The sequence below is a fragment of the Haemaphysalis longicornis genome, unplaced genomic scaffold (genome assembly GCF_048455015.1).
Source record: "Haemaphysalis longicornis isolate Haplotype H1 unplaced genomic scaffold, Haemaphysalis longicornis Haplotype H1 scaffold_16, whole genome shotgun sequence".
Taxonomy (NCBI): Eukaryota; Metazoa; Arthropoda; class Arachnida; order Ixodida; family Ixodidae; genus Haemaphysalis; species Haemaphysalis longicornis.
In genome coordinates, this window is record NW_027526266.1 from 3,327,252 (window position 1) to 3,344,585 (window position 17,334).

Sequence of the window (17,334 nt, forward strand, 5' to 3'; positions counted from 1 at the left end):
AGCAGTGATGCAGGTTGTTTTTACGATAAGGGGGTGTTAATCTGTTCAGGCGGAGAAGGACGAGGCTATTGGCTGCGGACAAGGACAACGTGTATTTACGGGACAAATAACTGGAAAAAAATATATAAATGAGCATTACCATAATCAAGTCACGAGAGTTAATGTCCTATGCAACAAAGTTCGCGCCCCAAAATAGTTCGCGCTCACGTGTGGAAGTCGTTGACATCTGTGAGCTGGGTAGGTGCACTTGGCTCGGTGCGCTGGTCAGTATGCTTGAGCGGTGTGCTGACGCGAGTCCCTAGTCGGTAGCGCTGCTGCTGGTCGATGAAAAGAGCTGCTTGCTTGAAGGATTCCAGAGCCTTTCTGCAGCTGCTACTCGGTGGCTCGAAGAGATCTGGTGTAGCTCGGCGCGGAGATCTCCTGGGCGTTCACACCCAGCAGAGAGTCTCCAGGAGAAAGGCGCGGCTCGGAGCGGAGGTTCCCCGAACGTTAGCGCCTGGCAGGTCGCTCCCCGAACCTCGTTCTTCCTGCTTCTCCGTGCCACCACCGTCTTCTTCCTCCTCCGCACACCTCATCTTCTTCGCTTCCTCTTGCCGACTCCTGTCCGGTAAGCAGCGCCTCCTCACACCAGCATAAATGATGACCTATTAATGGGATTAGCACCATTTCAAGAATATTCACAACGCGCCTCTGTAAGTGTCGATGAACTGTGGTTAAAATTTAAAGATATCGTAACGCACTGTATGAAATTACATTACAAAATAAAACAAAAAGAAGAAAGAAATATATTACCTGGATTAATCGCGATATCATTCACCCGAAACGCAAAGTTAAAAGACTTAGGAAATCTCTAAAAAAAAGTACTAGAAAATCTAAGGCGGATCTCACAACTGTCATCACGGACTTGAAATTAAAAATAAGAACCGCAAAAAAGAACTATTTCACCAACACCCTTCCTAGTTTCCTCAATAATTCGCCGCAAAAATTTTATGGTTTTCTTCAAAATTCAAAGGCTACCGATAACACTCGTTATTATCAAGATGGCCTTATTACCTCTTCTTTGCTCAAAGAGCACTTTCAATCACTTTTCATGGCTGATGACCGCAATCCACCACCAATCGAAATGTTGAACAAAGAACCATTGGAATTGCCCCTGATAACCGAACAAGGTATCTTTCATCTAGTTGACGAGGGTGCTGCTTTGGGCCTGTTGGTATGACATGACGGAACCTTGAAGCGCTAGGACATTGGGACCACTCATTTGTCCCTGTGTCCTAGCGCTTCAAGGTTCCATCTTTCATATGCTCCTACAACCTTACACAAAAAAAGGCTCAGGACCAGACAACATTCCAAATTCATTTCTTAACTGATTTGCGGAGTAGATGGCAAAATATCTGTGCATCATATTTAATAAACCCCTAGCAATGTGCACCATACCGGATGAGTGGAAAAAAGCGAAAGTTAAACCGATACACAAATCAGGCCAAAAAGATGGCGTAACTAACTTTAGGCCTATATCTCTTACTTGCACTTCCAGGAAGCTTCATGAACATATTATCTTAAAACATATCGATATATATCTTGAACACAACCGCATCCTGTCACCTTCTCAACGTGTTTTCCGTAGGCGGCTTTCTACAGTCACGCTACTAACAGAACTAACCCGTGATTTATCCTTAATTTTGGACAACCAAAAACAGGTCGACATTATCCTATTAGACTTTTCAAATCCCTTTGATAAGTTTTCGCATAAAAATCTGGTACACCCGTAAAATGTTCCTTAGGCAATTGCTCCGTTACAAAATGAATCAAAAACTACCTTATTGGTCGCACATAATTTGTTCATTTCAATGGCCAAGTATCCGCAACAGTTTCCGTCACACCCGATGTTCCCCAGGGTTGTGTTGTTGCTCCGACCTTATTCCCAATTTTTATCAGTGACCTACTAGGTCAAATTCCCGTCCACGTTAGACTTTTCGCGGATGATGGTATAATTTATTATGAAATAAACTCTGCAGAAAATTATCTTGCCTTAAACAAAGCCCTTGAGATAGTATCAAACTGGTGTTCAGATTGGCAAATGGTACTGAGTGCCAAAACATCAGCTCTAATGACAGTAACAAGAAAAAGGGAATAGTGAGAGTTCTCATATACCATCAATAACATCCACTTCCTAGACCAAGTCATCATAAGAACCTTGGCCTCACCACTTCTAGCGATCTCAGACGGGATGCCCACGATTCTAACGTTACAGCAACCACGTTGAAACAACTATTTTTTTCTGAGACCATGGCTTCAGCTAGCCCCTTCTGAAATTATCTGTTAGCCTGCAACACGTATGTGAGATCTATTCTTGAATATGCGAACATTGTTTGGTTTCCGTACACAAAAAAAACATGTTGCAAAGATTGAAGGCGTTCGAAGAAACGCCGTCCGATTCATTTATAAAAAGTTTAGGCCAACGGACTCACCTACCGAAATACTTGAAGAAGCGGGCATGCTAACGCTGCAAAAACGAGCGAGACTAGCATGCCTACGATTCATGTAGCAGCTACGCCATTAGCCAACCAACATCGATGCCTCCAGATACAATACAGTTAAACAATCACGACCCAAGCGTAAACAGCACCCCGAAATACTGCAACAATACGCATTCCGCACGCAATGTTTCAAACACTCATTCTTCCCCGCAACAATAAGGGAATTGAACAGCTTAGCAGCCTTGATCATTAGCACAAATTCTTTAACTATATTTTCATCTATTGTTGAAGAACATTTGCTTTCGGAACTCTAACATGGCGCTATTGTAGTCATCTTTGCGAAATCGATTGTTTTAGACTGTTATTTTGACTCTTTCACGCTGTAATCAATTGGATGTAGTACAATTGGGGTTAAAACTTTGTTGTTGGGACTTGGTTAGAACTTTTTTAATTTGGTTGTTGCAAGTTATGAGAAATTGGTAGCATCAATGTAACGCGTATTCCAAAAGATGTATAACTTACGGATGGTTTTATTGCGTACTTTTATTGTGTGTTTTTCCGGTGTCCTTCCTACAAACCCCCCCCCCCCCCCACTAGCAATATGCAGTATTTCTAAATAAACAAATAAAAAAAAATTGGATCTCGTCATCAAACAGTGATAAGAATTGTGTGCTTATGCATTTGCGTTCGCTTTTTTATGTAATAGGCTTCTACTACCCCTCTCTCTGTTTTATCTGCAGCTCGGGTAAAGATACTTCCTTGCACGCTCAAAAATAAACAGTTGGTAGTCAGCGCCGGTTTGTGATTTACGTGTTTCTATTCCACGGTCCTGTTCCGTTCGCGTTTTTTTATGAACATGAACCAACTAACTAGCACAAGAATATTGCTGAAAGAAGAAGAGCTATCATGCTTGGCTTACGGCGTCTGCACTAACTAACCGCAGCGACTTCAGGTACAGGTGCTACTTAATTGGGCGAAGCCCATGATTAGCATTGAAACTAGTTTCGGTTTCCGTTCTGTGAAACAATATGCTTGGCATCCGACTTCACCGTTGGATGGGAATTGTCGATATTTTAGTAATCGCCATATCGCGCTTCTGCCGTGTTGTCGGCAGTGAAATGCGTCAAAAAAGCCTACCAGGACGGCTTAGAATTGTAGCAATCATTAGCCGAGGCCTGCGCGGTAGATGAGCTCCCTCCGCGTCACAAGAGATGCTGAAATGCCATGCGCTTTTCCTCATCATTAGAGCTTGCCTCACTCAAGCCTGCCTTGTAAAATGCTTGTTCACACCAGGCAAAGGGTCTGCTGATTCAGGCCTGTGCCCACTGTTCGCAAGCAGTCGGTGCTTATGGCAACAGCAGGCGAACGAGAACTCGCTAGCGCGTCATTGTCAGCATGCGCGCGTTCTGAGAAATCGCTCGTGGAGCGATGAACGTCAGAGAGCAAAAATGATAAAATAAGTATTTAAAAAAATCGGCTGAAAACGAAAAAATCAATGTAAAAAAACAGAGAATGTCCTTTCGGGGATTCGAATTTGCGACTTGCGAAATAACATAAATAGTGCTCCCAACCACTCGGGCATTTGCGCTGCCGGCATACGAAATAAAAACCATATAACATATTACCAGGTTTATCTTTATTAAGTTTTAGCATTTTAAGCAGCTTTGATGACTCAGGTCTCATGTCTAGGAATTGCATTTTTTTACGGAAAAGCGTTCGCAGATGTGTGGCCGTGCTGCGTACTGCTTTGATTGTTCACACAGCGCAAAAACCTGCTTCCTGCCCTCAATTTTTACGCTGTACGACGAAAGTTTCGGTCGATTTCACTTCCTTAGTACTTACATTAACTTCGCTGATTCTTCTCCAGCCTTCAAATGGCCTTAGACATTCCTACTAGCGTACCAGTCAGCGAAGCGTCACGTGTGAGCTTGTGCAGCGCTTGTGTGGAGCGACCTTGACTTGGAGCTTGACACAATGTACAAACTAACGAAGTAAGAAAGGAAAGTTCTTCCAGTAACACACGTGTTGTGGCTTAGTTTAAACCGAGCGAACGAATTGCGACGATCCGTCGGCGGCCGGCGGACAAAACGCCACCGAAAATGTGCGAAAATACGGAGAGGAAGAGAGCATTTTCGAATTGATTTTTCTGGTGAATAAAGTGGCGTAAACGCAGCGAGAACGGTAAAACACGGCCCATAGACTACAGGTAAAATTTGCGCTTGTAATCCCGCAATGTTTACAAACCACTTACTTCACTCCCCCTTTAAAAACCTAGTGTGTTACTATAGTCTCGGCCGGCAATATTGCCTCATGTGGTTACCCTGTTGCTTTGAACCGCACTGAGGCTGAAGAGACGCACTACAGCACGAAAACAAATTGCGAATATGAAATATCATAACTACTATAAAGCGGCAAGAAGAGAATAAAAAACATTCCGAAACCTGAATGCAACAAACATAAACGGCGAGGTTTTTTTTAACAGCCCACCTTATATCACGCCAGCTTATAACTCTCATAATGCACACGTGTTTTCGTTCAACGCCTTGAGGGCGACAACTGAACTTTAAATGCGAGCACGCAATCTTGTTTGAAAAAAGATAGCGGGAAAGAATATAGCTACGATGGTATGCGATCGCTTAATTCTTATCGAGAACAGCGACCTCACGTAGCATTCAAGCGCTCCACGCATTATAAACGACATACCAAGTTTACGCGGGAACAACCAGAAGCTCTGACCTTCCCAGCAGCCAGCCGCAAAAGGAGAACGGCACAGGTATTTTTCAAACAGGAGCCACCCACACCAAAACACACGTCACAGGCAACGCCAGCAGAACAACGGTTTCAATGCTACACAAAAGACACAGCCATGGGAATCGCACAGAATTGTGTGTTAGGGGGCCAAACCCATCGCCCACGAGGGGAAGGGCGAGAGTAGGGAAAGGGGGCAAGTGCCCCTCTTTCACCTCCTGCCGGCGCCCATGGACGCAGCCGACACAGCGACACATTCTCCATACAAGCCATGGGGAAAAACAAGAGCGAAAGCGCACAAAGCAAGTAGTCCTCCGGACAGTATTGCGTTAGACACACAAATGTCCCATGCCTAAAGAAAGTGTAATTAACTGGGACGCGTTTTAAATTACGGTAGAACCTAGTTTAAAGGGGCCTTGTTTTGTGATGCAATATTGTAGCCCGTTTGGTAACTACTTATTGTTGTGCTGTTGCCTGCTTATACCCGAACGCCGTTAGTTAGACACCACAGACACGACCCCTTTTTTTTTCGCTTAGTTCAAGCTTGGCCTCCGATGTGCCTTCTGTGTGACGCTACTTCCCGTTCACAAGAAGTAGCATCACGGCTTCCCGTAGAGTTTTAAGCATTGCTCATTGCTTGTTGGGTTGTTCGGCCTAAAGTGTCGCTGAAAAACAGCAACTTTCAGGCGCCTTTCCAAGTGACTGCTCCTTCAGGCTCACGCATCACCCCCAATTCTTTTCCCCGCCCCTGTCGCAGCTCATATTATGGATGCGATCCAGTTCTGTTGCAAACAATATAGTTCGCTTTTGTTCAAATGACTCACACGCCATACCCAGCCGGCAATTCTTGAGGCTCATTGTCAACGCAAAGCTATTTTATATCGTTAAAACAATTTATTTTGTATTTCAAATTAAAAGAGTGCTTGCAGTCTTTCCCGTGTGGGTAGCGCACCGCGTACAAGGACACGTCTTTGAAAATTGTCGCCAAGCCAAGCAGCGACCGTGGTTCGATAGCACAGTCAAACGAGTGCATCACACAAAATACGGCAGCAGGCAATGCAGGCTCAAAGGTTCCAATGAACAATGCACGCGCTATTTTGATTGGCTATTTATTATATTTCTGAAAAATGTACCTTGCTTAAATTCAAACGACAGGTTGCGTATGACTTCTACGCATGGCTCTTCAGATGTACGACGCGATAGCGTTGCTTCGATGCCCACCGAGCGTTTTGGAACAGAAATGCTGCATCAACATTCTACCCTTTCCAAACACTGAAGGTCAGCCAAGAAACTGTAGCGGCAACATTGTTTAATTTTCGTGGCCCAGAAGAGACTGAGGCCCTCTTTGCTTCTGTGGCTTAAGGTGTAATTGTGAAAGGTTGCGGCTGTGGAGTGTTTGTCAGTTTACGCGAGATGGTAGCATTGCCAGTGTTTCAAAGTGTTTATACGCTAGTGTGTTTGCCGGACTGAACATTTTTCCTTTTTGCGAAGAGAGAGAGAGAGAGTGGAAATCCATGTTTCCGAAGAAATACCGCGAGTTTTGGAAAAGTGGGTAAACACATGTTGGGGAGCTCAAGGGTGAAGTTTAAGCCTAAGCCATGGATGCAGCAGTTCGTTCTCTTGCCCTTAGAACACAGAGCAAGATTATATAGGAGGCGAAACGGCCCATCGCGATAAGCGCGGGCGAACGACCCGACAATATCACAACAAAAACCAAGGGGGACTGCAAAGCTTCGTCGCTGAGACGATGAACGAGAGGGTAGCGGCACCTGATGGACAAAATTATAACGACCGCACTTCTTCCCGTGACTGTGCAGTGCAATGCCGAAAGCGGCGGCCCCTCAGTTTCTTCACCCGCGGCAGATGCCGCTAGCTTATCGTATGACGAGGACTTGTGACATCATCTGGTCGCGTAAGGAAGCCTTGTTTCCCTCCTATATTGTTCTTGCTCTGTGCCTTGGAATCAGCTCGCGCTAATTTTGAGGTAACAAACTGGTCAAAGCTCCTTCCGGTGCGTCGGTGGAAGAAGAATTTGTAATGTTTTTTAGATGTTCGCCCCTGAGCTTGCCCCTGCACGTGCCTAGTTTGAGTGAAAGATGGCAAAACCAGAGTCTCTGGTTTCACTCTTTTAGAGACACGTTTGTTGGTTCAAATAATGTGTCATGGGCAATCGATCTGGGTGTTGTTTTCAACCTCGCAGTCTAACCTTCGTCACGCAGGGGAATCGAACCAATTTTTGTTCATTTAAAGAAACTTTCAACTCCACTCCCTGCAGCAGGACAGTATTCTAATTTTGTTTAGTATCCTTTTCAACTGGTAGACTTTTCAAATACACTTACTACTTTTTTTTCATCTCCTCCTTTCCCGCTGAGTCGCGTAACATCATAGTAGCATAGCAAATAACATTACACTTGTTCATAGACCCCCTGGTACCCCTTGTTTCAAGAAATGTTCTTGAAACTTTTTTGTATGTGAAACGTATCAGTACTGGAAATGCCATTAGAGCTATACCATTTTGAGAACAGGCAACAAAATCAGCCATATTTCCTATTTGGCTGATAAACATGATTAGAAAAGGCAGACCTTGCTAATCTTGTATACCTGTAAAGAGAAGTTAAAGGCTGATTGATTGACTCACTGACTGACTCATCAACGAGGAGAAAAACTGCAAAAACGGCAGCCTTAAAATTCGGGGATTACAATTTTATCATAGCTTGGGGGCTCTCTAAGGCAAATTTTTTTAAAGTTTTACTCTTAAGGTGGACAGGGAGTAAATATGCTATCTTGTATTTGCGAATATCGCGTGAAATCTTTCACTTGTTAAAGTGCTTTTTGCTTATATGTGTAGCGCTTAAGAATATCTGAAAAGTACCTTTCCCGCACATGTAGGAAATCACCAGCTAAAAGAGTTGGTGGCGAAAAAAGAACATTTTACGCAGTACATAACAGCAAAATATGATATTTTTGTATTACAGCCTATGATATGGTTATTGGAAATGTAGTTTACAATATAAAAACGCAAGACCACTGTTGGCACAACCAGTTGTTTTATGCGCAAAACACAAACAAGCAGCAGAAGATATTGAGTAAGAACGGCGAAGTGGAGGTATTGCGAAGAGGTCTAGGGGCAAATACAAAAACCAGACACCTTCAGTGGAATAAAGAATACAGTTATTCGTTAGAGGGTTTGTGTGTTTGAAGGTCTGAGGCGTAAACAAGAAAAACTGGATGTGTCCTCTTGTCTGTAACATGGAAGTACAAAAACAAGGACTGAACGTAAAACACACAGAGACGAGTGCCGTCTCCGTGTCTTTTCCGTTCAGTCCTCGTTCTTCGTACGCTTCATTTACATTCATAAATTGTCACAAAGTAGCCCCACAAGACTTAGGAAGCCCGACGAGATAAGAAAAAAACAAGGTTGTTTTTTGGCTCAGCTTTGATAAATTATACATTTAGTTAACCACGGAAGCTCGAAACTTTAGGAAAATTATTTCATAATATTTTTCGGGAGTACAAGTATACAAAAAGCAACATTTGCTTCGAAGGCTAAAGCGTCATTGAAACCGTTAATATATTTTTCTTGGTATTCACTAAGAGGTACATACAGCCCTTTTTTACATCCCGCAGAAGCCGAGCGTCGATGTCATTGTCTTAGAGAAGTATGAAATTTCGCGGGTATTGGCCATCTCACGTGTCTGAGCAGATGGTTTTGTCAGCAGTGCCTGTGATATTTTCATCGAGAACGTCAGAATGGTTGATGTTTTGGTTCGGCATAAAGCACACAGGAATGCAAGAGGCATGTTGACTCAAAAGAATTCGAACCTACGCCCTGTGCAACATCGAAAAAGATGTTTAGGTATGACAAAACGTTTGTTAATTACGGCATCGTTAGAATAAATAGAAATATTGTGCTATCTGAGAAAATTTTCATGACAGAAGCAAGCAACTTATGGGTCATTAAAATGGCGGCAGATATAGACTGGTACATGTAATGCGAACATTTAACCACTGTTGTGTTCACGACGCGCAAAAGTCAAAGATACCCCTTGGGTGTATTTAGATAACGGCTTACGCAAGCTCTATTTGTCCATTCGATTCACAGCACTTTTCGAGCATGCCCTTTTCCAATCTGTGGTGATTGATTGATTGATTGATTGATTGATTAATGGATTGAACGCTTATGGCCTATTGTCACACGAAGTTTCCAAACATTGATTGAACCCACAGCCTGTGGCTATTGCAGGGTCTAATAAGAAAAGTAATGGACAGAAGCGGGAAATATCAATTGCACGAAATACAGGTATAGCTGTAGCAACACTATAAATGTAACTTCCGTGTAATTAGGAGCGTACACTTTTACCCAGTAGAGAAGTGTTTCTTTCTTGAAGCAATCGGTTCACCGAAAAACAAAACTACACGTGTGCATAAAATCAAGAAGTTCAAACACAGCACTTTGTGGACACTCCCACAAAAATGAGAGGTAAAATACAAAATGCAACATAGCTATCACGGGTTTTATGTAGAGAAAAAAAAAACAAAGAATGCTGGATTTACAAGATTCTGCAGCCTACAACTGTACAAAAAGTGTTTACCACCAAAGGAAAAAACGCAGTTACAGTTTGCTCAAAAACTGTTTTTTTTTGTTTTATCGCAGCATTGTGTGATCTCCAATTCATAGGGAAAAATATTCCATATTTTATTCCTGTGAATTTCATTATTCCCTTCCATACACGCTACTTCATGGCGCCAAGTTAACGTTATCGAACGTGAGATTTCTAGCTGAGCGAGAAGAGGAATAAAATAATTAAGCATTAAATGGGTTTTTGTATTTTACAACACTAATAACACAAACAGTCGTCATGCATTCACGGGAAAGATCGAATGATAGTATTTTCAGCGTTCGATGTAATGGCTGGCTTGGTTCGTGGTGGTAAGTAGCACTTATTTTTATGCCACGCTTTTGTAACCTCCGAAGGGGGTCGAGATAGGAATCATTAGTCCCATAACTGCGCCATAACAAAAACAAGGTAAACATGAGTAATTAAAGAAACTAAAACGTTTGCCTGATTGTTCGCCGTCATGGCGGGTACAGAGACGCCTCTGCAACCTGTCCAAGTATCGCTATTTCTGTACAGACTTTAGCTCCACACGCTTGCTTTTGGTCAATTGGTCATTATGCTTTTCCTTTAAAGGTGTTGTTTCCGTTTTAAAACGGCGTTAAAACTTTTGATCCCCGAAGACGATTTCTGCCACGCCTGGAGCTCACACGTACAGTGAACGTCCATTATTTAGGAGCAAGAGCACAAATTTTACCAGTTAACCTAAATAATTTGCGCGCAAATGTACTCTTACCGCTCCATTTATAGGGGAGATCATTAAGCTAACACTTTGTATGTCCTTACCTCCAACTTTGAACGTACCAAGAGAAAATAAAAAGGAACATGTTTGCATTCCCGTGGGAATCAAACCCCGGATCAATATTGGGAATCGAGTTCTGCACCACCGCGCTATTTGTGAGGGATATCAGTGTGAAAATAGGCTAGCTGCCTTCCTTCCACGTGACAATTGAACCTGCCGGAAGGCAAGTAACGCAGTATATGTACAGGGAGTACAGGGACATTACTTTCTGGACAAGCACTAACTATAAATGTGGGTGGTGGCCTTGCGAAGCAATTTGAACTGAAGTACGATTATAACAGTAAGCTGAATCCGCACGGAGGTTGCAGCAGTAGAGAAGTCCTTATGAAGTGTCGCTAGGCTTTCTAATTTGAAATCATGTAAGCAGGCTTCCAACACAGTTATTGCATTTTTCTCTTCAAACTTGCCCCTGCTTTGTATGATGAGGCAATGTAAGCCAGGAAGACGTGCGGGCACACCTTGACGCTCTATGTGCGCTGGTAGAATAAAGTATTGTTTTCCAGACGCTTGAAGTAGCAATTTATTTACAGAAAGAGGCTGTACGGTTTGCGGAATTTGCATGGGCGCTTTTTATGATGTTAACGAGCCACGCTATTCGTGGCGCAAAATGTGTTTAAATAAAGAACCATTGACAAACTTCTTCCGGTGTATTTATATACCATCAAAGGAGTTCCAACTTCGCATTGTAGAATGAATGAAATTCTTTAAAGCGAAGTTGATTGCATCAGGTAGAATCCCAGAAACAACATTAGTAGCAGAAAACACACCATAAAAAAATGAGCGCATTATGAATGTATTTAGCCCGAATCAGTATTTGCCAATGGGCACTACAGGCCGTCGTTATCAACTCGAAGAAGTAATCGTGTGTCATAAACACTACCTTCAGTTTTGTCGTTTGTGATTCATAAGTTTGCACTATAGCCGTTCGTCTCATGTCGAACAGTTCTGTTTTTCCTCCGTAATGTCAGGGGTGTGCGAATACATTTATTCTACACCCCGAATCTTCCCTAATAAGCGGAGTGTCTGATGACCTGTTTTGACGCGTATCTTTCAGCGCGTATTAGAAATTCGGCATCAACGTTCCTCTTTCCCATAGTTGGAATGACTTTGTCCTGGCTACTAATCTGGCCCTTAAAAGTAACTGTTAGCAACAAGATTTCCCATTTTCGTGTACTACGTTTAATACGCAGATCATGGTTTGAAGATGACTATTTCATCTGTAGTGGTTGTTAAATTGGTGCAGAGAAAGCAACCACTCCCTATAGGAATGCAGATAAATATAATACGAATTGGAGCAGGCAAGACAGTACCCGTCGTTCTATGGAATTCCGGGGACTGAGTGCACACTACACGATATCATGATTGTAAAAGCGCTACTTGAAAACGACGACGAAAGAAGAAACACAACACGTTGTCGTTTACAAGTAGCGCTTTTACAATCATGAATCTGTACCAACAAGCCCAACTGACAGTTCTTTTTTAAACGATATCGTTATCAACTCGATGAAGCAATCGTGTGTCATATACACTACCTTCAGATTTGTCATTTGTCGGTCATAATTTTGCACTATCCTCAATCGAGGCACCTCCACAACCTTGGCGACTGGGACTTGCAACCTCAAGTACCCTAAGACAAAAAACGTATGATTTAACCTGCCGCGGTTACACTTTCCTAGTTTACGTAAAAAACTTGGTGGATCATGGGGTGTGTACCAGGCACGATGACTCGGGACATTAGAGGGCATCAGAGTAAACTGAGCGGTGTCTGGGAATGCTCTCGTTCTCGCGTTTATAAAACTGCATGGTGTTAGCATCTCGAATCCGTCGACTCAGAAGCCACTATTTTGAAAACCTAACTGCAGCTGTGTGATTGCGAGCAGGGAAGTGTGCCCGTTTTCTGAAAATACATTTGGGAAACCAGTGTGTCAATGAGATTTAAATATGCCTCCTAATCGGAGAGCTAATTAAGAGTTCTGGTTGGGGCAATTGAAGCAAAAAGAAGCATTTACGAGATAATATTTCTGTTCTGAAGCGCAGCAAATGTCAATCAAGGAAACGACTAAGCCACACTTACACTCAAAGGAGAACACCACAAGCCATGCTGCACCACAAACCTAAAAGTTATCCAGGTGGGATCACCGATCATAACCTGATATAAGACAGGTTTTGACATTAGTAACGGCACGTGAAATCGAGCCGTAATAGTAGCCAGAAGAAGAATCTTATGACGTGATGACAACAAAAGAACAATAGAATGCAAGATACCATACCTTTATAGCAGAGCCCCCAGGAATCAGTCAACATGAGATTCGTACATAACAACAAACGGCGATTTACTCCAACCCGCTTGATGGTTATCTGGAGGCAGCCGGAGCATAGTACCAGCATTTTGTGCGAATAGTCCTTTTCGGCAATTGCGCAACATAACACCGCGCCGGTGAGAACTGGAAAGGCAACAAATCTTCCCACCAACAATTAACGTCCTAACAAGCCTAATAAGAATCTGCACAATATTTATAGCAAGCAAAGGACGAAAGAATCCTTCGAGCCAAAGATAACTTCACCTGCAAGGAAACGTGAAGAAACCAAGCTGCTTTCTCCAGAGCACGCGAGAAGTCTCGCCGTAGCGAAAAATAGCGTCAGGCCTCGGTGGTGCCTGAGTGCCACCACACGTAGCTGTCCCCAACTCCCCCTCCGGACGGGATGCTCTTGCTATCAGAGAAACCCGCTTTGACGCGGGCATATACTTGTTACGGTGAGTTGCAAATTTACCAATGTAGCATCTATTTCCCACAATCAGTATATTATTTGAAGCATTTAAAGGTAATTGGGCCAAATATAAATTTTCAAAATATTCCTCGGTATGTAAGAACCCAGAACTTACCTTGTAGGAATTCGAAACTGCCACATATATAACATTGATATATAAACGGGCTTGTAAGGTACTGCAGAATTTGTGAAAGCATCGTTGACATTTTCAAGGAAAACTGTATACATATGCTTTGAATTGGCAAAACCATGGTCGGCACTTGTTTAAAAAGTTGGAGAATGCGCTAAACATGGATGCCAAGCTTCCAGGAGTAATTTTCCACCTCTGAATATTGCTATGCATTTTAACATCGGAGTTATTTAGCAAAGAGCGTCCGCAGTTAAAATTAAGAAATTGCCGAACGCATACACGTGAGCGCAGGCCTCGCGAAGACCGCCTGCAGTTAACGAAACCAAGAAAATGCCTAGCGATTGTGTATGCGCACTTGGCAACCACCGCCCGGCGTCGCCTGCGCACGTTTTTCAAGACGAGCATACCCACTTAGGCCGACTGGCAAAGAGGGCGCATACCACCCGGCACTTAAAATTACGAAGTAAATATTCAGTGCCGTCTGTGCGTGACTCGCGACAACTCCCCAGCATCCCCTGCTCAGGTTTATCGAGCCAAGCATACGCCCCTAGAAAGATTGGTGAAGATTACGGCGACCGCCGCCAGTTTAAAAATTAAATAAATGCTAATTTCTAGTGTTTGCGCGTGTCGCGCCGACCGCCCAGCGTTCCTGGCAGACGTTTGTCCTGCCAAGCATAAGCACTCAAGCGGATTGGCCAAAATTACTCAAACAAGCTCTTTCCTTCGCCATTATCGGGCCAACACTTGCACGGTAGGAGAAAGAATGCTGCGTTCGCCGTAATTGCGTCAGACTTGCTCGGAAGGAGAAGGACACGTAATAGCATACGCGCCTCCAAGGTGACGTGCAATAATTACTCCTTTTATAAAAGTGAAAGATGCTTACACCTATAGCAACAATTACGGAGTAAAGGTCGTTGGGGCAGCAAAGAAGCAAATGGGTTGCTAACGGGGACTTAAACCACCGTGGTTGTCGTGGTGGTCGTACAGCTTGCTACCTTCAAGTCTTACCGGTCAGTGGGAGCTTCCTTAATGTTTTTATATTTCGCACACTTATTGACCCTACAGTGACTGTGTAATCTCAAAAGCTCTTGGTTACGCGTTGTCATCAATTAATGTTTCATGAATACGAAACAACCAGGATGTTTGTTTTGCTATGAAAACGTGGGAGTTTTGGATGGGCAGTTTCTGGCGATAAAAAATTTTTCTAAGGAGTGAAATTCTTACTGTCTAGATAAGTACAAGCTTTTGAGAAGTACGGCTGTAAGTTGCGTATAATTGACACAGTTTGCAAATAGTAAAATGGTGTTGAACGCCTGAAACAACCATGTAACCCCGCGAGATATTTTCTACGAAGGTTTTATGAAACACTGTTAGCCGAAGACACTGACAGACAGAAAAATGCAGCCGCAAATTATAAGCCACTGGTGGCGCACAGCAAAGCCGCTGTTGTACGGAGCTCCCCTAAATATGTGGTATAAAAACTGCGATTGTTCAAAACTTCGTTAAGCTAACCCATTCTGAACAAAGCATTATCGCTAATTAAACAACTAGCGTTTCGTTTTTTGTCGCGAACTCCCTTGGATTTCTAAAAATCTCGTTCCCACCGTAACATGGCGGCATGTCTTTTAAAAGATATTTCATTGTTCTTCTTAAACGCGATACGGTGCCACAAGTCTGGTTAGTGGAACAACCCATTGAATTGGTTGTTCGCACCGCAACTCAAAACGCTTACATGATGTGCTTCCATCTTCTTAGAATATAAAAGTGAAACCCAGTTGAACGTCTGCTTGATATTTTTTCTACGTTGCCTGTGCTGCCGTAAAAAACAGCTCGTTGCGTAAGCTCGCCATCGCCAGTAGCCGTTGGTTTTGGCACTCTTAAGGTTTCTTTTGAATGATTCATCTCCGCCCGTGAACACTTCACCAGGATCTTAGACAGCAATCTCCAAATCTCATTCCGCTCCTACGCCATCGCCAAAAACACTTTCTTCCGTCAGTATCTTAACCTATTATTAACGTGGCGCCCCTTCACATCTTTCCACTGTGACGCAACGGACTGTACTGTTTTGAAGCGGCTGTTCTGTTTCCCGATGCCCACTGCGTCACTCTTTCCGAAAACCTACATAGGCTCCCTGGCCGCACTGCTGCTTTAATTTCCCTGGACAGCGACCCTGGGCTCCAGCTGTGCGGCTAGCTGCTGTTTCGGGTGCCTAAATGTTAAAGTACAGTTTAAGGTTAAGCTTCGAGATATTTTTCGCGTACTGAAACAAAAAATTCGAAGGATGCACGTATCTTCACAAGGCTATCTGTTTTAAAGAACGAGGGGTTCTTTCGCGCGAAATTTTGAGAAAGGTACGCTCTATCGTGTGTTTCGAATGGGGTATGTCTGTGATGGGAATACGCAGTACCATAAAATACCGAGATGTTCTTCTTTCTCGCGGGATTATAAAAGAATGTCTCTTCATTTTCAGTGTTCCCAGTCAAGGCTCAACTCAATTTGAATTGCTTACTATCTCTCACCTAAATTCAATGTCAACTCAATGTCGTCCTCCAAAAAGTAATCTTTGGTCGTTATTATTCACCTCCAACCATTACAATGTAGAATAGGTTATGCATTTGTGCAACTCGCACGTCGCAAAAAAACATGTAAGAACGCCTTTCCGATTTAAACTTAGCACTGCAGTATGTGTCTGTAGTCAAACAAAACATACAGGATGGTATTTTTTTTTCTCCGTCAACACGCCGTGCGAGCAGTTGTCGCAGATGTGTCTGCGAATGAGGTAAACTAGATTTCCTGAATGCCTGAAAATCACTTTTGCTTTTCGTCGCCGGGGACAGAACGATAGAAAACATTTGTAATAGGTGTCATCATCGGGGAAAACAAGGAAGCGGTGATTTTGAAGTGTACGGTAGAGTAAGGCTAAGGGGAAATAATACATGGCAAGGTGCACTCAGGCTGTCCCCAAAATTGATTTTATCGTAGTAGTTAGTGTCACCAGATAAGGTTACAGTGTGTTGGCACTCTTTTCTCCCGTTTTTCCGCGCCGCCCCCGTTATCATTGGTGAGTTGGCATCACGTGTGACTTGTTTGCACTGCGACGGTTCATAAGCACCACATTTTATTTTTAATCGTTTTCTGTCTGTTTCTGATGGTCACTGCGTGTCCTCTCTCCTCTGTGGCTGCGGGCGACTGGCGTCGTTCCGAACGCGGATCAAACATAAACCGTTTCGCAGCATTTCAGCGGCAGAAGTACCGCAGAAGGTGCCGTGTTTCTGCGGCTCCGGCAGTGTTGGTTACAAGTAACCTCGTCAAAGTTATAGGTGAGGCCGCAGGAGCGGCGATCTGGCCACATTGATAACCACCAAAACTCTAGAGCACGAGACTCTGGAGCACGTGATCGTCGGGTGTCCCAACAAAACCCCCCCTGCCCGGACGATGTCGCTGCCCACCGCCCTGGGTTTCCGGATGGCCGGCGATATAGAGCGTGAGATCATTGAAGTGACGAAGAGGCGGTTGGAGTTTTGGTGGCAAAACTGTGCGCTGGGGCGAAGGCTGTTAGAAAACCTACAGGGGCGCTGCTCTTTGGAGCGACGCAAGGAGGGACCTTTTGATATTTTTTTTTGTGTTTTTCTTTGTCGGCTTGGTTGCGCGTTTTAGCTGCGACAGCCCGTTTCAAAGGGCACAGCCACCATCACCATCACCACCACCACCACCGCCACCATTGCTCCCTTTCGTGCTTCAGGGACGTTACTCGCGTGTTTTTCTTTCTTTCTTTCTCACGTAATTAAT